The sequence below is a fragment of the Bos javanicus genome, chromosome 25 (genome assembly GCF_032452875.1).
Source record: "Bos javanicus breed banteng chromosome 25, ARS-OSU_banteng_1.0, whole genome shotgun sequence".
In the NCBI taxonomy this organism is placed as follows: Eukaryota; Metazoa; Chordata; class Mammalia; order Artiodactyla; family Bovidae; genus Bos; species Bos javanicus.
The window spans coordinates 39,069,616-39,090,343 of record NC_083892.1 but is presented as its reverse complement, the minus strand read 5'-3'; the positions used below and the strand labels follow the sequence as shown (position 1 = coordinate 39,090,343).

Here is a 20,728-nt window from a genome sequence, read left to right as displayed (position 1 = left end):
GCTCTCACTGCCGACGGCCCAGGTTCAATCCATGGTCAGGGAACTAAGATCCTGCAAGTCATGAAGTATGGCTAAAATATTAATAAATAAATAAATTCTGGGGCGTAGCATACTCTTTCATTTCCTATTTTTAATTTTCTTTATGTGTCACAGATACACGGTCTATAGCTCCCCAGGGTGCAGTTCCATGGATTTTACACAGACACACACCCACGTGACCACCACCCAGAGCACCCAGAGGTCCTTTCCCAGGCCCTAGAAAGTGCCTTCACGCCCCTTCCCCAGGGCACCACCCCTCAAGGAACCCGCCCCCGACACACATACACTGCCACTGTAGACTAGTCTCGCCGGTTCTTGATCTTCCCATCTGTGGGATCACACAGCACACTCCCTCTGGGTCTGGCTCCTTGCGCTCAGCGAGACTTTTGTCAGATGCAATAATTGGTTGCTTTCATAGCAATAGACTATTTTGCCAGGTGAGCAAACCACAATTCATTTATCCCATCTACTGGAGGTGGACGTTCCAACTTGAGGCTGTTATGGTAACTCTGCTGTGAGCGTTCATGGTAGGGAACATACGCACTCATTTCTGCTGGGCATTGATCCACAGGTGGAATGGCCAGGTGACTTTATCTTAACAGTAAACATTCCTTTTTAAAAAACTTTTTTTGGCCACATGCGGGATCTTACTACCCCAAGCAGGGATCGAACCCGTGGCCCCTGCAGCGACTGTGCAGAGTCCTAATCATCGCACCACCAGGAAAAGTGAAAGTGAAAGTCGCTCAGTCCTGTCCGACTCTTTGCTACCCCACGGACTACACAGTCTGTGGAATTCTCCAGGCCAGAATACCGGAGTGGATAGTATTCCCTTCTCCAGGGGATCTTCCTAACCCAGGGATAGAACCCAGGTCTCCCAGAAGTTCCAACAAGAAACATTCCTGATGTTCTGGTGTCTTTAGAGAATCTTCCAAGCCCCAGCCCCGCCTCTGTCTGCCCCAGTCTCTCTCCTCCTCCTCACAGGAGCTCCACCGGCCCACAGAGCCATCACGACCCCTGCTTTTCGGAGGGGACGCCCCAGGGCAGAGTCAGGAAGCGACATCACCCAGGTGGGACGGGACGGTGCACCTAACCGACAGGACTCCCTGCAGGCGTCTCCAGGCCAGGCTGGCAGGGGGCTGGGGGCTGGGGGATGAGAGCTGCAGGCAGGACCTCACCGGCTCAGAGTCGGGCAAGTGGGCGGTTCACCTTGGACTCTGCCAAGAATCATCCACCAGGGGGGTTAAACTACACTTAAACACCGAAAACAACCCCCCACCCCAGGAACCCGATTATTACTAGAAAGAGCACCAACATGAGAAACGAGGGTATGGTTCAGAACAAAGGGCTCAGTGCAGAAAGGTGCACAGAGCATTTATAAAGCACCACTGTGCGCTGTGTCCACGCTAGGTGCGGGACACTGCCCTGCGGGCCAGCGGGTAAGACTGCGCTCCCAATGCATGCTGCGTGGGTCCACTTAGCATTTGCTGAGTACCTCCCGTATGCTGGATCTACACCACTAAAGCAAAAAAAAAACCAACAAAAAAGAGCGTTATAACAGCTGAATTGAGTCCTCCCAAAATTCCTGTGCTAAAGTCCTGACCCCCCAGGACCTCGGAATCTGACTTATTTGTAAAGAGCTGCAGATGTAATCAGCTGAGATGAGGTCACACTGAGGGGGGTGAGCCCCTCATCCAACATGACAGGTGTCCTTGTAAGCAGAGGAGAGCCACAAAGAGCAGACAGGGCGGAGACAGGCCTGGGGCAGCGTCACACTGAAGGCGCAGGCAGCCGGTAGCAGCTGGGAGGGAGGCCCGGAGCAGGTGCATCCGCAAGCCTCCAGAGGGAGCCAAACCGGGGCCCGATTCCCGTTGCTTTAAGCCACTAACTGTGGGGACTTCCCTGGCGGTCCACTGGTTAAGACTCTGCTTCCACTGCAGGAGGCAAAGGTTCGATGCCTGGTTGGGGAACTAAGATCACGTATGTAGCGCAACGTGGCAAAAAAAATAATATAACAATTAAGCCACAAAGTGTGTGTCCATCCGTTCCCAGAGACACGAACCCAGGGACACACGGTGTTCCCTTTGGCAGACTCTGCCCCAGAGCCCCCCAGAGAGGCGGTGCTAGTCTACGCCCTGCTCTGATTGGGCTGGGGGCCGGGACTCCGAGGCGAGCTGTGAAGGGGAGAGCTGACACCTCTCTCCTGAGCGGGAAACCAAGTCTCCCCTACCTGTAGCCGGGACTGCCCTCTCCCCTGCCCCTTTAACAAACACCGAGCCCCCCGCGGTGCCAGCCACTTGGTCCGAGGGTGATGTCACGGTTGCCAGGGCGACCAGGATGGGGCAGTTTATTTATTTATTTCTGGGCTCCACAAAACTTTCCTTGTCTTTCACCCGGGGCTGCCGCTATTGAATGTGGTCGGGAGAGTGGAGAGGGGCCAGGGGCAAAGACCCAAGACACAGAGTTCCCACAGCCTGCAAGAAATGGTTTCTTTAACTCCTTGTGGCGTTCTTTTTTCTTCCTTCATAAACCTCCAGGCAGGCATTTTGAAGAGGACAATGCACTCACTGTTTCTTTTTAATTTTCCTTTCCATTTAGGTTCAGTAAAATTTCCCCTTTTCGCAGCACGTCTTTATATAAGTTTAGGTAAATGGAGAGAGCTGTATAACCACCGCCATAACCAAGAGAAACCAAGAGAAAGAAAAGGTCCATCACCCCCCACGAACGCCCTCCTGCCTCCCGCTGCCCCGTCCCTTTCTGCAGCCCTGTAGCCACTGCTCTGCTCTCTGACCCCTTGTAGCTTTCCCATTTCCAGAGCCTCATACATGGGATCGTACAGAAGCCCTGCAGACATTTATTTATATATATATTTTTTACTGTCTAAAAAGAATTGATTGCCTAAAGTCAAGTGTATTCTTAGATGAAAAGAAACTGTGCTTGGAATGCCAAACAGGGATTTACTTCTTTTCTGCTTAAACTGTATCTAAGACAAAGCTGTTTCCTATGAAGGGCAAATGGACCCTCTAACACGACTATTCTCGGCCACCCCCTTCCAGCCTCTCTTCCTCCGTCCCCGGCACAGTCTTTTGAGTTCGGCTTTCTTCACTCAGCTTAAAGCAGGTTGGCTTCATCCACGCTGTTGCCTGGGTCAATGGTTCCTTCCTTTTCATTGCTGAGAACTAGTCCTTCATGTGGACATGCCATAGCTTGTCTGTTTCCCCAGCACGGGGACGAGGGAGTCGTTTTTAACAGCTGAAATGCAGAGAGAAAATTTAGAATGCTCTGGAACAGAGCTGGCAGCCTTCAAGACTGTAGGAAATTTCAGAGTCAGCATTTCTAGCTAGTTGTTGCTGGTTCAAATAAAGGAGGGAACTGGACCTTCTGCCTCCTTTCTGGAGAACAGAGTCCGCGTTCTGGGGCCAGCCCGGCCACTTAGATGACCACGTGGCCGCAGCATTTCATGGGAGTAGGGAGCCTACCTCCTTGTGGAGGGCTCCCAAACTGAGCTGCCAGGAGACCAGGACAGAAGGTCAACTCCCACCCTGAGCTGGTGGGGGCAGGGCTTTGGAGCCAGACACACAGCTGGGTGGAAAGTCCCTGCATGGTCACTTGGCTGCCGTGTGACACGGGAAACATCTTAGCGTCTCTGGCCTGCCACACAACTTCCTTGTGTGTCCATAGCACACCACCGCAGGCCCCTCAAACGTACGTTCTTCTTGAATGTAAAATACATTCATTCCATCCCAACAACCCCAAAAGTATCAACTCAACCCAGCATTACCTCTAAAGCCCAAAATTCAAAGTCTCATCGAAACGTCATCTAGGGGCTTCCCTGACGGCTCAGTGGTAGAGAAAACGCCTGCAATGCAGGAGAGGCGAGTTCAGTCCCTGCATCCGTCCCCTGCATGGGGAAGATCCCATGGAGGAAGAAATGCAACCTGCTCCAGTATTCTTGCCTGGAGAATCCCATGGACAGAGGAGCCTGGCGGGCTACAGTCCACGGGGTCGCAAAGAGTCAGACACGACTGAGAGAGTGAGCAAGTCAAGTGGAATGGAACATCTAAGGCAGACATGGGTGAGACACGGAAGTACAATTCATTCCAAGGCAAAATTCCTCTCCAGCTGTGAGTCTGGGAAACCAAATACAATGGTGGGATAGGCGCGGGACAGACACTCCCATTAAAAAAAAAAAAAAAAAGATACCAAAAAGAAGGAAGGGATTCCAAGCTCTGCAACAAGAGCTGCTGCTGCTGCTGCTAAGTCGCATCAGACATGTCCGACTCTGTGCGACCCCATAGATGGCAGCCCACCAGGCTCCTCTGTCCCTGGGATTCTCCAGGCAAGAACACTGGAGTGGGTTGCCATTTCCTTCTCCAATGCATGCATGCTAAGTTGCTTCAGTCGTGTCCGACTCTGTGCGATCCCATGGACAGCAGCCCACCAGACTCCCCTGTCCACGGGATTCTCCAGGAGAAGCCCCCATAATGAGAAGCCCGAGCACTGCAACTAGAGAAAGCCCTCGAGCAACAATGAAGACTCAGCGCAGCCAAGACTAAATAAATGAAAGCAAGGGATCTGTTAAGAGTTAGTAAAAAAGAAGGAAGAAGGGGTGACGGGGCCCAAGCAAGTCCAAAGGGGAGCAAGGCAAGCTCCTTGAGACCGTCAGGCTCAATGTCTTCTCTGGTCCCATGCTCTGCCCTCCAGGGGCCCAGGGTGACAGCATCACCCCCACAGCTCAGCAGGTCACCCCACGCCTGAGACGTCCCCACCCTTGGAAACAGGAGCAGCCAGTCCCGCCCCAAGATCTCTGAACCGCCTCCACTCGTGGCTCTTCCCTCTTCCCAAGCAACAGTGCCCGCGTGCAGCCCTCCTCCATGCCTTCGCCCCGGCTGGGAGGACTCTGTCCCTGGCTTCAGGGCAGAGGCAGACGGGCCCACGGTCCCCATCGACACTAACCCCCTCACGAATGGTCCGCGGGCCACATCCCCAGCGTTCCCTTCTAAACATGTGCCCGCTATTTAACTAACGTATGGACAGGCGGAGAACTCTCCAAATGTCTACATCCCGGCTGCTTTTTGCTTCTTCGATTCATTTCTCTCCTCCCGTATCTCACTGTAAGCAGCTGGGAGGACCGAGCCACTCCATCAACACTGGGCTCGGGGACCACGTACGAGTCCCGCCCTACCCAGAACACAAACACAAGACAAGTCGGACAAAGGTCTCAGCTGCTTTATAATGAGGACCTTCTGTCCGTTATCCAGCAACATGCCCCTCACCCCACCTGAGACCACGCCACACTGGCCTCAGAATCCCCCGGGAGCGGGGAGGGTGCTGATGACATCCCCATTGCTCAGGTGGAAAAAGTGAGGGCGCGAATTTCTGCCAACATCCGAGTCACGACTGTCATGAATTCTCCCAGAAGATGGAGGCTTTCTCTACCACTCTCTTTTCTTGCTGGGTTCGCACCGGAATTACCTTTAAAAGTCCCTTCTCAGGGGACTTCCCTGGCGGTCCAGTGATTAAGAATCTGCCCTGCAATGCATGGGACGCAGGTTCAATCCCTGGTTGAGGAACTAAGATCCCACACGCTTCGGAGCAACTAAGCCCGAGAGCCCCAGCTACAGAGTCCATGCCCCACGATGAAAGATTTCACATGATGCGACTAAGACCCAGCACAGCAAATAAGTAAATACATTTCTTTAAAAAGTCCCTTCTTGCCTTTTACTTCCATGAACTTCAAAACCCTTCCAGTCCCTACTCCTTCAACCCCAGCCCCATCCCTTATCAGCCCGCGCATCCGTGGACAAGTTACTAAAGCCCTCTGGGCCTCACCTTTCTCATCTGAGCAATGGGGGTGTTATCAGCACCCACCCTGGGGATCCCAAAGGGATGGAATGGGTTAATCTGTGCACAGCACTCAGTACACATTGACCCATGACTGATACTGATGCTTCTCTTACTATAAATCCTCCATGGTATTACTGAACCCACTTTACAGCTGAGAAAACAGAAATTCAAAGGGGTTTTGAGGTCCAGAAAATCAAATCACCTTTCTGATGCAGTACTCTGGCCACCTGATGCAGAGAACTGACTCACTGGGAAAGACCCTGACGCTGAGAAAGATTGAAGGCGGGAGGAGAAGGGGACAACAGAGAATGAGATGGTTGGATGGCATCACCGACTCGATAGACATGAGTTTGAGCAAGCTCCGAGAGTTGGTGATGGACAGGGAAGCCTGGCGTGCTGCAGTCCATGGGATCACAAACAGTCAGACACGACTGAGTGACTGAACTGAACTGAAGTGATTCAAGACAGCTAGGAAAGGATGGAGCCAGGATTTCAGCCTGGGATTGTCCAACCTCAAGACCTGGGCTACAGGACAGTAGCGAGACGCAGTGTGTGAAGTGACCCGCGCACAGGAGGCACGTATGCACACGGACCCCTCTCTGCCTCCTCCATCAGCTCTGGAAGAGGTGCTCTAACGTGTCTAAGTAAGGAAAGAAGAAGCTTTGCATGGACAAAGACCCTCTGTTAACACGCCAGCATGGAGGTGACATGAGCTGAATCTCCGCTGAGCCATCACCGCTCCCCTCCCCGGAATCCGACACCACCCAGGACAAGAGCGTCATCATCCGTCACCTAGCAGGTTGGACGAAGGGGCCACGGCTAGCATTGCTGCCCTTAACAATCACCGGGGAGATCGGAAAAGTCCCTGACAAAACAGAATCAGTGGGGTGGGGGGAAAAGTTTTTTAAACTTCCCATGCGATTCCAGTGCAGGGGCAAGGCTGAGGAGCAGCGGGCTGGAGGAAGAGGCCAGCAGGCAGGGGGTGAGGGGCCCCACCTGGACGGTGCCAGGTGCCACACCGCGGCGATGGCCCCTGACCCCAGCGCCACAGAATGAACACCAGGCCCAGCAGAGGCAGCACATGGACTTCAGCTCACACACCAGTTCTGATCAACCCATAAGAGCCTGCCTGGAGCGCTGTGCTGAAAGAATTCTGAGAACGAACCTAAGTGATGAATTAGCAATGTCTGCCACGGGCAGGCGAGAGGCAGCCGTCGCTGGTGTTAAGAGTTCCCCGCAAAGCTTCCGCTCCCTCCCCCTCTCCCAGCCTCACAAGCACGCTGTAAACTGAGCAGGGCCGAGGTGATGCTTGTCATTTTATACAGGGATTCTGAGGCACAACTCAGAAGTGGTGCGGCTGACTGCAACCCAGACAGGTTTAGACAATCCGCTCACCACCCTTTCAGCCCTGTCCATGGTCCTGATGGGAGAGTTTCTGCCATCAGTCTTTCACACTGTAGGAGGAAGCGTCTGGTCACCCCCTCCTGGATGGAAGACTGGCTGTGGAGCCAGAGGTGAAGGGAGAGGAGGAACAGAGCCCTTTCCCAGCTCCTGAAAGCCCCACCTCACTGGCCAGGGGTCAGAGCAGCCCTGGACACAAGTCATCCATGACCCCCAGGCCTCCTAAACTCTGGCTGTGTCAATCCCTCCCATGCTGGACTGGCCTCACCAAGACTCCCTCCCAGGCCCCACTGGCCAGGGTAAAGCCCTGGAGGACCCAGAGCATAAACACCTGTGCCAAGGCCAAGAACAGAAATCACCAGGCAGCTCCTGCATGGGCTAGAAGACCCTGCGTTCCAGGGCATCTGCTTCCCTTGTTTTCTACCCCTGACTCACTCCCTGTAATTTCTCCTCACCCCAGGACAGCTCTCTCCATAGTCCACAGTCATCACACCGCTTGGCCTTGCACACATTGTTCCTTCTGCTTAAAAGTCCCTTTCCCTCTTTTCTAGCTGGTGAACTCCTATTCAGCCCTCAGAACCCAGGTCAAAAGGCCCTTCTCCTGAAAAAGTCTTGCTTGAGCCCTACTATCACAACCCCATCCAGATTGGATTGTAAACTGCCCCCTCTCACCTCAAGGCCACTGCTTAGGTTGCCTGTTTGGAATCTCCTTCCCCCTCTAGTCTTCCTGGAGCTTTCCCAGGAAGAAGGTGGCTCTTTCCTCAGGACTCCCACAGCAGCCTGTGTGACCCCTATTGTAGCACAGATGATCCATATTTGGGTGCTTCTGGGTCTGCCTCGGCCCCAAGACTGCAAACCAGGGGACTGGCCCTGATTCTTCTTCACCTACCTGGACCCAATGCAGAGCCTGAATGCAACAGGTGATGCTCGCAAGCAACCAAATAACCAATCATCTTTGAGCATTTACTACATTGTTCAGACTCAACGTAACCAGTCAGGACAGTCACTGTCTTTTAAAAAACCTTCAGAGCTTTTGGGTTACATGGATTCCAGAGACATGGGTTAATTCAGCCAGGACCTTGGCTGCCCAAAGGCCACACGATTCCAGGGGTGGGAGACAATTTGCTGGTTTAGAAAAGCAGGAGGTAAGAAAGGAAACCCCAGTGAGAGTCTGGGGAGAAGAGGGGAAATACTGCTTCTTTTCTATTTCTGGGCTGCTTGACCGGCTACAATGTTCATTCGCTAAAAAAAAGTTTTGTTAAAATCTAATAAAATATTTTAAATATGGAAGTCTATGTCTGAAATCAATATTGAAACTCTATGTTCTCTAACCTACAGCATTAGAGTTGGAAGAGGAGAGAGGCTGGTCCCAAAGAGAGTTCTGGAAACCATCCAACTGCCCATCCAGAGTCCCTTGGAAATAGAAGGCAGAGGGTCCCAAACAGAACTAGACTGCAGAGAGAACCAGTCAGAGAATACCTTGCACTCAGAGACGCGGGCGCATCACAATCATGGCACCAAACAGGACGGGCTCTCTTACATAAACTTCGAGAACCGGCAACAGTAGTCTTTGAAGATAAAAACCAGGACAGTGGCTACCCTTGGAATCATTAAGGGATCTGATCCAGGTGCTGGTCCCACGGGTGTGCTCAGTCTTCCAGCCCTAAGGAAAGGCGCACAATTTCCAGTAGTTGCTGTTATTCAGTTGCTAAGTCGTGTCTGACTCTTTGCGGCTGCATGGACTGCAGCATGCCAGGCTGCCCTGTTCTTCACTGTTTTCTGGAGTTCGCTCAGATTCATGTCCATTGAATCAGTAATGTTACCTAACCATCTCATCTGCTGCCATGCCCTTTGCCTTTTGCCTTCAATCTTTCCCAGCACCAGGGTCTTTTCCAATGAGTCAGTTCTTTGCATCAGGTGGCCAAAGTATCGGAGCTTCAGCCTCAGCGTCAGTCCTTCCAATGAATATTTAAGGTTGATTTCCTTTAGGATCGACTGGTTTGATCTCCTTGCAATCGGAGGGACTCTCAAGAGTCTTCTCCAGCACCACAGTTCAAAATCATCAGTTCTCTGGTGCTCAGCCTTCTATATGGTCCAACTCCCACATCCATACATGACTACTGAAAAAAAACATAGCTTTGCCTATATGGACTTCTATCAGCAAAATGATGTCTCTGCTTTTTAATATGCTGTCTGGATTTATCATAGCTTTCCTTCCAAGGAGCAAGTGTCTTTTAATTTCATGGCTGCAGTCACCATCCACAGTGATTTAGGAGCCCTAGAAAATAAAATCTGTCACTGTGAGAGAGTCATTTCCTAGGCAGGTTGATAGGGAGTCTAGGGGTCCCCAAGGAGAGAAGGGTCTGGAATTCTCAAGGAGGAAGAAAGGACAAACTTTTCTTTCTCCACATTCCTTAGGATTATATAACAATAATGTATCCTGCCTGAGGACAGTCTCTGGATTAAAGACAGTCTTTGGATTCAACCTTCTGTTATTTTAAAATGTTAATTATGGGAGTATACCTGGTCTTTACAAGGATGTATCTTGCCTGAGGGCAGTGTTATCTTAAAATGTAAATTATGGGAGTAGGTCGGAGGAGGTCTTTACAACCTCCAGACATTCTTTGGATTATATAACCTCATTGTTAACACTAGCAAGGGGGTACTCTTTCTGCCCCCTTCTGATGCCTATGTCAGAAGCTTTCTCTATCTCCTTTATACTTTAATAAAACTTTATTACACAAAAGCTCCGAGCGATCAAGCCTCGTCTCTGGCCCCGGATTGAATTCTTCTCCTCCGGGGGCCAAGAATCCCGGTGTATTCGCGTGATTCAACAACAACCTTTCAACTGTTCCCATTTTCCCCCCTCTTTTTGCCATGAAATGATGGGACTGGATGCCATGATCTTAGTTTCTTTAATGTTCAGTTTTAAGCCAGGTTTTTCACTCTCCCCTTTCACCCCCATCAAGAGGCTCTTTAGTTCCTCTTCACTTTCTTCTATTAGAGTGGTATCTTCTATATATCTGAGGTTATTGATAGTTCTCCCGGCAGTCTTGATTCCAGCTTGTGATTCATCCAGCCCAGCATTCTGCATGATGTACTCTGCATGTAAGTTAAACAAGCAGGATGATAAGATACACCTTGTCGTACTCCTTTCCCAATTTTGATCCGGTAGTTACACTCTAATAAAGGGTTAAAGATGGAGTAGCCTCAGGCTCCTACCAGCCAGGTCTGGGCGGGGTGTGCTTTCTAAACCACCACCTTGGGATCTCTGCAGGTAGCCTCGGGCAGGGGGCCTAAGCTTGCTGACCACCTGCCCTGTGCCCACCACCTGGGCCCCCCTCCAGGCCTGGGCACGCCAGCGACTGGCTCTCCCCTTCCGCCCCCTCCCCGCCTGCGGTCTGAAGCAGCCAGGCCCAGGTTCAGAGTTCCGCAATGTCTCCCTCCCCTCCTGGCCTGGGCCCAGCCAGGGTCCGCAGCCCCAAGAGAGAAGCGGGCCTCTTCCTCCAAATGAGCCCGGGGCCCAGGGAAACCGCTGCAGCCGCCCCTTCCGGGCCAGGCTGGTGCCTGGCGATGGCAGCCTTGAATCCCCAGGACAGAGGACTAAAGAGAATTGTCTAGGAGACAAAGCGGAGTCTGTCTGTCCGTCCCTCTGGCCCTGGGCCCTCTGGGCTGCTCCCTTTCTCCAGCTGGGTCCCAGGCTACTTCTTTGTGTCCATTCAGGAATTCACAGCTCCTCCTGGATGGCAGATGGCAGCTTGGCTTGGTCTCTGGGAAACGGAGTTGGGGAGAACAGACCATGGGCTGCCGCCAGCTCAGAACAGTTTTGAGATGGAAACCCCAGCAAGGAAAGAGCGGGACCAGCAGGGCAAGCCGAGGAAGAGGGGGAAAGGGCCGGAGTCTCTGGAAGGCCTGCAGCAGAGAAAATGAGGCGTTCCACGTGAACGGTGCCCCCTGGAGGTGTGCAGCTGGAGGTCCTGACCTAGCACAGCGGCGGCCAGAGCCCAGCCCTGCACCCTCCCCAGGGCTCCCTTCAGAATCTGGCTTAATGAGGGTCCACGCCTCTGAAGCAGGGACCACCCCATCCTCCTGGCCTCATCGGAAGCTCCCAGAAGGTAACAGATAAGCAGGTGCCACAGGAACCCAGACATTCTGGACCAGAAACCCAGGGTGGCCCTCCACCCTCCGGAATCTCCATAACAGGGAGCTGATACAAGCCGAGTGGTCGACTCTTCACCTCGAAGCTGGGGATGCCCATCCCCCTCCCCACAGCGTCCAGACCCCAGGCCAAGAGCTCTGAAATTTGCACCAAAGTTTCAGGAGCCCAGGAACTAATGTTCAGAGGAATCAGCCTCCCCGGGGACTCCTCGGGCTGACGAAGACCCCGCTCCTCTGCCCTCATTCGAGACAACTCCCAGCCTCGCTCCCCACGGTCTCCCGTGCAGGACCAAGCTCTGGGTGCCTACAGGGCATCCTGCTTCCTTTTTGTGGCTGCGTGCCCTCCATCCTCACTTCCACTCTCTCCTGCTGCTGCATCTTGGGGTCACCTCCCAAATGTTACACCCTTTGCCCCTGTATCCTCTCCTGGGTTTAGCTTCTGGGGAAGCCCACATGAAGGCAGATTCTTGGCAGCTAAGAGTAAAACCCCAAAAATATAGCCACAGGCGTTATGGGCAAGAAGCAAGACTGCAGGTGTCCCTGGCGGTCCAGTGGTTAGGACTCCTTGTTTCCACTGCAGGGGGGGACCCAAGGTCCATCCCCCGCTGGGGAACGAAGATTCCACATGCTGCACAGCGCTGCCTGCAGCCAACAAGCAACAAGTAAGAAGCAGCACCGCCTCTGACGGATTCCAGTCCCAGCTGCTGCTGCTGCTGATCCCAGGAGGCTTGTCTGCACAGCACTGCACAGTCCGCAAGGCTCACTCACACCCTCCAGCTTCCACCGCCTCAGGAAGGGACAGGCCACCACCCTGCCCATCCCTGCTCCCCTAGACCCACCACATCCCATCTCTGCTGCTTTCCCCTCCCGGAAGCCAGGATGGGATCACAACCACCTCCCTTCTCCTCACAGGGGCCACACCCGAAACACGCCTCCTAAGAGGCACATCCCAAACCAGAATCCACTGGGAGGAACTTGGAGAAACTCAGTAAGGGACTTCCTTGGTGGTTCAGTGGCTAAGACTGCAGGCTCCCAATGCAGGGGGCCCGGGTGTGATCCCTGGTCAGGGAACTAGATCCCACATGCTGCAATTGAGACCCGGCACAGCCAAAATAAGTAAATAAATATTTACATAAAAAGAAACTCAACAAATATCTCCCCCTACTCCACCCCCATCAGCCTCAGGGGACCTGTCGCCGCCCTGGGCTCACCTTAAGTGGCAAAAGCAGCCCTAACTCCAGAGATGGGGGCAGCCACCTTCCAACAGGTAGGCTGCACCAGCCTCCCACCAGAACCACAGGGGCATCCTCGGATGGCTGATCCTGTCACAGAAAATCGTTTTCTCTCCGCTCATACTAGTCCCCGTGAAAGGAGGGGCCACTCCCGGGCCTGTGGAACAGGCAGAGGCCTAGGCACGCCCCATCCCCGCCGACACAGCGCCACTGGCCCTGGCTTAGCCCAGTCCTACCCATGCCCAAGTGTCCAGGATACCATCCTGGGTGGAGCCATGGAAATTCCAAAGCAGAGGGCCCTGGGCCGTCCCCTCCCCCTAAAGCTGGTTCCCAGCCAACTCCACCCCTTACGACCCGGATTCAGGCACCAACTGCTGAGCAAAGCAGCTGCCTTCAGGGAGAAACAGCTTCCCCCAGAGACCTACACCTTTCTGGAGCAAAATGCCCCAATGTGCATGCGCACACACCCACATGCACACAGGTATGGGCACACAGACCTGTACACACACACACACACGCTGCACACAAGCCCAGGGGCTTCACAGAGCCTGAAATAGCACCCACACATCCTGAGAACGTCTCCACTTCGAAAAGGGACTGGTTCATTCCTTCCCCCCGAGGCCTTTCTTCCAAAGAAATGAAGGCTCGGTTTTGTCTTAGATAATAACAAGGATCTCACCACTTTGATACACTTTGAGTGCAGAGATGTTTGAAGTGAGGGTCTTTTTTCCTGAAGAGAGGCTCCTGAAAAATCACAAAACTGCAAGCCCTAATGAAAGCATTGATTCAGGCAAGGGTGACCAACAGATGCAGAGAAGGTTGATGAGAGGCTGCTAAGCAATGGGATGGTCCAATCCAGGAAACCCAGAATCACCTCGCCGGCTCCGAGATAAACCCCAACCTCCCCAGAGACAGGGCAGCCAGGCATCCCCTGCCTCCTTGGGAGACACAAAGCGACATTTCTCGCCTGTCTTGCCAAGAACATCGATCCTGAATATAATAAGCCTCTACAGCTGTGTTGGCCACTGTGGCAGCCACGGGCCATGTGTGGCCAAGTCAGCAAGAACTCACTCAAACTAAATAAAAGGTACAGTTCAGTTCCTCAGCTGTGCTAGGGCTCAATGGTGCCAGGGGGCAGTGCCCACACTGTCGGTGTGCTGGGGGCCTTGTGGTCACGGAAGTAACCCTCACCAGTTAAGAGGCATGGACTGAAACAGTAACATCACCAGGGGTTTGCCTTCAACTGTCCACAGAGAAAAAGCAAAGTGATGAAACAAGGGTGGCAAGTCGTCCGTTAATTAGTAAATTTTAGTTAGGCTATGGGGTCCATCATAACTGTTCTCTCCACTTTTTGAATGGAAGTTTTCATAACAGGAGGAACGGAATGTTTGCAGACTCTCAAGCACTTCCCCTCCCTCTGCAATGGTATTCATCATGGAAGGAAATGGTAACTCTACAGAGAGCAACCTGGTGGATTCCAGCTGAACCAAGGGTCAAGGTTGCGTGTGTGCTCAGGTGCAAGGGTCAAGGTTAAAACACCACAATGGCAGGACGGGCATCCTGCTGGGAAGCGGTCACTGAAACACTGATGTGCAACCGGGGAAGTCTGTGGGCCTCATTAAATAATACTGCATCAGGGACTTCCTGGGACTTCGCCTTCCAAGGCAGGGGTTGTGGGTTCTGTCCCTGGTGGGGGAGCTAAGATCCTGCATGCCTCCAGGCCAAAAAAACCAAGACAGAAAACTGAAGCAACACTGTAACAAATTCAACATCGCTTTTTTTGAAAAATAAATAAATGATACTGCATTAAGGCCAATGTTCCTTTTTTTCCTCTCACATTTAATAAACAACCTGCATATGACACCATTTTCAACTGAGCTTTACTTTTCATAAATTTTCTAACTGTGGTAAGACACAACATAAAATCCACCATTTTAACCATTTTGACGGGCGTCCTTCTGCAGCATAAGCACGTTCATATTGTTGCACGAACATCACAGCAGTCCACCTCTAGAACCGTTCCATCCTCCCAAACTAAGGTTCTGACTGCACGAACCACTGAGTCCCCTCCCACCCCCTGCCCCTGGCAGCCTGCCTTCCACTTCCTGTCTCCATGACACTGATGACTCTAAGGACCTCGTGTAAGTGGAATCACACAGGGTGTGTCTTTTTGTTTGTCAGCTTATTAGCAGAAGGCAACGACAGCATCCTGTTCATTCCGTTTAGTAGCAGAGTGACCTCAAGTTCATTCATGGCACAGCCTGTATCAGAATGCCCTTCCTTTTCAAGGCCAGGGTTCATTTTTTAAATCTCATTTCATGAGACAGTGCCCTGGGACTGAGCAAATACACACTGCAGGCTTTGGGGCCAAGCGGGGATATGAGCAAGGAACCCTCCTGTAGCCAGTCGAGTAGCCCTTCTCAGTGAGCTCCAGCAGCCCTGGTCCCTTGGGGGTCCCAAGGAGCCCCCCACTTTTCATCAGCGACAGGTCCAAAAATGGGCGTGAAATCCAAGCCAGGACAAGAAGACTCAGTTGCAGGGCCGTGGTGTTCCTGCAGGAGCCTGTAGGATTCTCTCTACCCACAAGGGCTGTGAGCAGTCCAGAAAATGAGAGGCCAGCGGAGACAGACCCCAGGGACGGACAGAGGCAGCCCGGTCCCCTTGGAGACTCTGGATCCAGCTGGACCTGAACCTACAACCTTTTCGTTTCCAAAGATCAACCTGCTTTCCCTTCTTTTCCCTCCTCCTCTTTCTCCTTCCTCCTCCCTCCCTCCTCACCCTCCACCACTCTCTCTCTCTCTTAAGCCAGTTCAAACTGACACTTCTCTTACTTATAACTGAAAGGCCAGAAGTCACCCTCAAACCCCTCCTCACCCAGGCACTCAAGCAGAAACCATACCTACATTTCCAGCATATGTATCAATATCTCAATTACGCATTTGTTCACATACTATGAGCAGACCTAGCCCTCCCCTAAACTATGAGCTTCAGAAGGGGAGGAGGCAAGCTTTGCACGGGGTTCATTTTCCTGCCCCAGCCTTGGTCCTCAAACAAGGTTTTCAGGTGAGTCAGTGAACCAACTAGCCCACTGTGGGTGCCCAACCAGTGGACAAGTCAGTCACGCCCACCACACGCCAGACCGTGCTGGCCCCTCACCAGACAAAACGGGGGGTCTGAATAGCCCCCAACCCACCCCTGTTCCAAGGAGTTTGCGGTCTGGCTGGGGAATGGTGGCCAAAGACACAAGACCTGCCATGCTGTCCCCTGCCTGAGACGAGGGCTTGGGAGAAAGCTGGAGGTGCAGGGGGGCTGCGTCTGGATGAATCTGAGTCTGCACTGCCCACTGGAGACAACTGTCACTTCCCAGGACCCCCTGCACGTCTGTCAGCTCAGGTCTGCAGGCACAGGGCACCGAGCTGAGACCTGCTGGTGCTGAAAGGACAGCTCCCCGGGGCGCCCGGCCTCGCAGCAAGCACCCCGTCCCTGTGGAACCAGTCCAGCGCTTAACGCGCACCCCCTGTATGCAGGTCTACATACATTTACTCCAAACAGTCCTACGAGGGAAGCATCATTAGGTCCATTTTAATTTCAATGCACCCTGCACCTCACATCCTTGTCTGGCCAGTCACCCCCTGAAATCCCATCACATAGTTATCTGTCTGCTGTCTGTTTCTCACACCAGGACGTGAGCTCCACGAGGTCAGGGTGTTTGTCTTGGTCAGTCCTGTATCCCTAGCAACCAGAACAGCGCCCAGCACCTCGCCACGCACGGCGATTATTGCTGAATTTATGAACAAATGAAACACGGGTGCAGCTGTGTGGTGCAACTACGTGTCCACGTCGAGGGCGGGGAACATGTTCCTGGTTGCCCTCTCTGTGGTCCGCCAACACACGCGGCACAGACCCACCCTCTCGCCCCTCCGTCTCCTGCGCCACCCCCAACTAAAGACTTCAAGCCCAGCAGTAACTATCAAAGTCAGAGGGACTTCCCTGAGCTTCTAATGCAGGGGGCACAGGTTCAATCCCTGGTCTGGGAACAAGGATCCCACACGCTGCACAGATGATTGATTGACAGATTAAAAAAAACAGCTGCAGAATCCCCAGGGCTCCTGCCTTCTGGGTGGTGATATCTGCTCACACGGCAGAGACTCAGGGGCATCCTGACACCCCCAGTCCAGATGCCCTCATGCCCCCGATGACTCCTTCAGCTGGACATTCTGGGAGGACGGGGAACTTCACCATCAGGTGGAAGAATGGAGCCCAAAGGCAGAGCCCCCTACCCAGGCCTGAGGATCACAGCTTTGCAGCTCAGGTTCCCTGAGGATGCAGGGACCTGGTCCCAAGACGAGTCACTCCTGGAGTGACTCTAAGGACTCTGCTTCATTCAGAGTTGTTCACTGTCCAGTCTGCGGCCAGAGGGACACGCCCCACCTGCTGATAAGTGTATGTGCCAGGCCCACACCTCATGCAGTGATGGAGGACCTGAGTCTCGGGGAAGCTAAGGGACCAGCCCAAGAGCCCTCAGCGGGGCAGCGACGGGACCAAGACGGACGACACGCCACGAGAGCACTCACTGCATGCCGGATGCGGGCCGAGCACGGGCCGAGCACTCACTGCGTGCCGGATGCGGGCCGAACACGGGCCGAGCACTCACTGCGTGCCGGATGCGGGCCGAGCACGGGCCGAGCACTCACTGCGTGCCGGATGCGGGCCGAACACGGGCCGAGCACTCACTGCGTGCCGGATGCGGGCCAAGCACGGGCTGAGCACTCACTGCGTGCCGGATGCGGGCCAAGCACGGGCCGAGGGCGGCATTTAGTCTTCCAAACGTCTCAGTGAGGCTTGATGATTTTGTCCATTTTACAGATGAGGACACTGATGTTCAGAGACTCAATCGACCCTGTGAGATTAGTACTACTATTATTCCCCATCTCTCAGAAGAGGAAACCAAGGCACAGAGAGACCAGGTACACATGCCCAAGATCACACAGCCATTCACTGGAGGGGCCCCCGAGGCACACGCGGGAGGTCTGATGCCAGAAGCCACCAAGGTGAAATTCTACTTTCTGTTTCTCAAGTACAGTAAGTCCCAAGTTGCAAACTTCCAAAGATGCAAATGTGCTACTACCCAAACATCACTGGATCTTTCTTTTTTTCAAGAGGGTAGATAGAATTAATCCAGCAAGGAACTGGAGTATGCCATCAACGTCAGGTGTGAGGGAACCTGCAGCGCGCCCCATGTCTCCTACTGCTGACAATCCTTTAGCTCTACCATCTCTCACCTCCTCTCCCTTCTCCGGTCAGTAACTCTTCTTGCCTGTTGACCCGACGCCCACCCCTGTATGCCAGCTGTTGTACTGGACTGCTGGACTTTTCAAGGTACTGTTCTATAACACTTAAAATGTTTTCTTTTTGTGTGTGTGTTTATGTATTATCTGTGTGAAAAGTATTATAAACCTACTACCGTACAGTACTGTGTTAGCTGGGTACCTAGGCTAACTTTGTCGGACTTACAAACAAATTGGACTCATGAATGCATTCTCGGAACAGAACTCAATCTGCTGCACTTACTGTGTGCCGTTCACTCCCAGGTAAGGAGATGACACAGCGACATTCTCCACCTCCCCCAAGCTCGTGGGGAGACAGCCAAGGGAGCAAGTTCAATACAGAACAGGATGGAGGCTGCAAGCAGCAGAGGTGGAGAGCTGAGGTTACGAGAGAGCAGAAACTGTGAGGAGGCGGCGGGGGGAACAACAGAGTCCAGGGTGACGGAGGGAAACGGTGGGAAAGTGGAGAACAGGGAAAACCCCCGGAGAGGGGCCGAGGCCTCTGTGGGCGCCGGGCCTCCAGCTCCAGGCCCCACGGAGCCCTGAACGCACCAAAGTCTGCAGCGAGCTCAGATGCTCTGCTGTTTAAGAAGTGACTTCACTTAGTCAAGGATTCCCTGGTGGCTCAGATGGTAAAGAATCTGCCTGCAATTCCGGAGGCCCAGGTTCGATCCCTGGGTTGGGAAGCTCCTCTGGAGAAGGGAATGGCAACCCACACCAGTATTCTTGTCTGGAGAATCCCACGGACAGAGGGGCCTGACGGGCTACAGGCCATGGGGTCACAAAGAGCTGGACACGACTGAGCAACTAACACTTTCACTCCTTCACTTTCACTTAGTCACAGCGAACCACTGTCCACAGTGACACTGTGAACCAAGCCAGCACCCTGGGCTCAACTCCAGTGGCCCTTCCACTCATCTGGCTAGGGGTCCCCAGGCCCCCCAGGGAGGGGGCCGCAGGGGTCTGGGCCTCAGCCGGGAGCTCTGGCGGCTTGGGGATCCCTGGAGGGAGGGCTTGGCAAAAGCTCAGACTTGAGGTTAGTCGGAGCTGGGTTAGAGCTGGCCTCCCCTCTCCCTGGCCACCGGCCCAGCCTCCCCGGCACCTCGTCTGTAACTCGGGGCCAAGGACACTGATCTGGCAGGGTCCGGGATGGGTAAGAATCAATCCACACAGTACAGGAAGTAGAGCCTGGAACATACAAAACACTTGGGAAATGGTGCAGGTCTCTACTGTGGTGGCAATTAACATGAAAAAAATAGAGGCAGAGAGGCAGTCTGGGACACTGGGAATTAATTTACCCAAATCTCAATCCACTTTTTTTTTTTTTGGCTGTGCTGGGTCTTCGCTGTTGCACAGGCTTTCTCTAGTTGCAGCCAGCGGGGGCTACTTTTGGTTTCGATCCACAGGCTTCTCACTGGGGTGGCTTCTCTTGTCTTGTTGCAGAGCACGGGCTCTATCGCTCACCGGCTCGGTAGTTGTGGTTCCCGTACTCGAGAGCGCAGGCTCAATAGCTGTGACGCACGGCTTACTTGCTCTGTGACTGGTGGGATCTTCCCAGACCAGGGAATCCATGTCTCCTGCCCTGGCAGGTGGATTCTTAACCACGGAGCCACCAGGGAAGCCCTCGATCCACACTTCCTCTTGCACCTACGTGCCCATGTCCCTGATCTGCTTCTCTGTTGGTCAAGGGCACTGGGTTGAGGAATGTGAGGCTCCCTCTGCTCAGTGGGAAGGACGATTTTGAATTCCATGATCGATTAGTGATGTCTGTCCTGGGCACAAGGAAAGGATGGCAGTAAGGGCTCTACTGTCCTACTCTAACAATCCTATCAGGATGTGAGAGCTGGACCATAAAAAAGGCTGAGTGCCGAAGAATTGATGCTTTTGAACTGTGGTGTTGGAGAAGACTCTTGAGAGTCCCTCCGACTGCAAGGAGATCAAATGAGTCAATCCTAAAGGAAATCAACCCTGAATATTCATTGGAAGGACTGATGTTGAAGCTGAAAATCCAATACTTTGGTCACCTGATGCAAAGAGTTGACTCATTGGAAAAGACCCTGATGCTGGGAAAGATTGAAGGTGGGAGGAGAAGGGGACCACAGAGGATGAGATGGTTGGATGGCATCACCGACTCGATGGACACAACTTAAGCAAACTCCGGGAGATGGACGACATGAAGACTGGCGTGCTGCAGACCATGGGGTTGCAAAGTCACACTCGACTCAGAGACTGAACAACAGTAACAATAATTCCGTTAGAGCTGTGTTCAGGCAGCATCACCCTTAAACAGGAGGGCCTCTGTCCCTAACCATGTCCTTTAGATCTGTTGCTTCTCCAACTTTCATGCACACCTGACCACTGAAGGATCTTATGACAATGAAGATTCTGATTCCACAGGCTTGCAGTGGATTTCTAACGAGTGCTAGCTGACGCCAAGGCCATGGATCTCTGGAGTGTGCTGCAGATCAGGGTTAAGGGGGCCCTGCTCACACAAACACAGGCTGCTCTGTTAACGAGACATCGGGCGCCTTGGTTACGGGGGATCCAGCAGTCATCGTCAGCAGTGTGAGCTGTGACCCTGGCCGTCCGCTTTGTGAACAATGCTGGCAGGCCCCAGACAAGTACGTCGTCACATCTCCCGTCCTGTGTCCTTTGTGAGAAACATGGGTACAGATCCACACAATGGAATGTCATTCAGCCTTAAAAAGGAAGATACTACGATGAGAT

The 20,728-nt window shown here is 53.1% G+C and overlaps 1 protein-coding gene across 6 annotated transcripts in view; it reads right to left on the bottom strand.

Annotated features, from left to right (window-relative positions):
• The window catches only part of LOC133238790 (monocyte to macrophage differentiation factor 2), a 120,489-nt gene that overhangs the window by 88,093 nt on the left and 11,668 nt on the right, over positions 1–20,728 (bottom strand). The gene's annotated exons all lie outside the window — the stretch shown is intronic.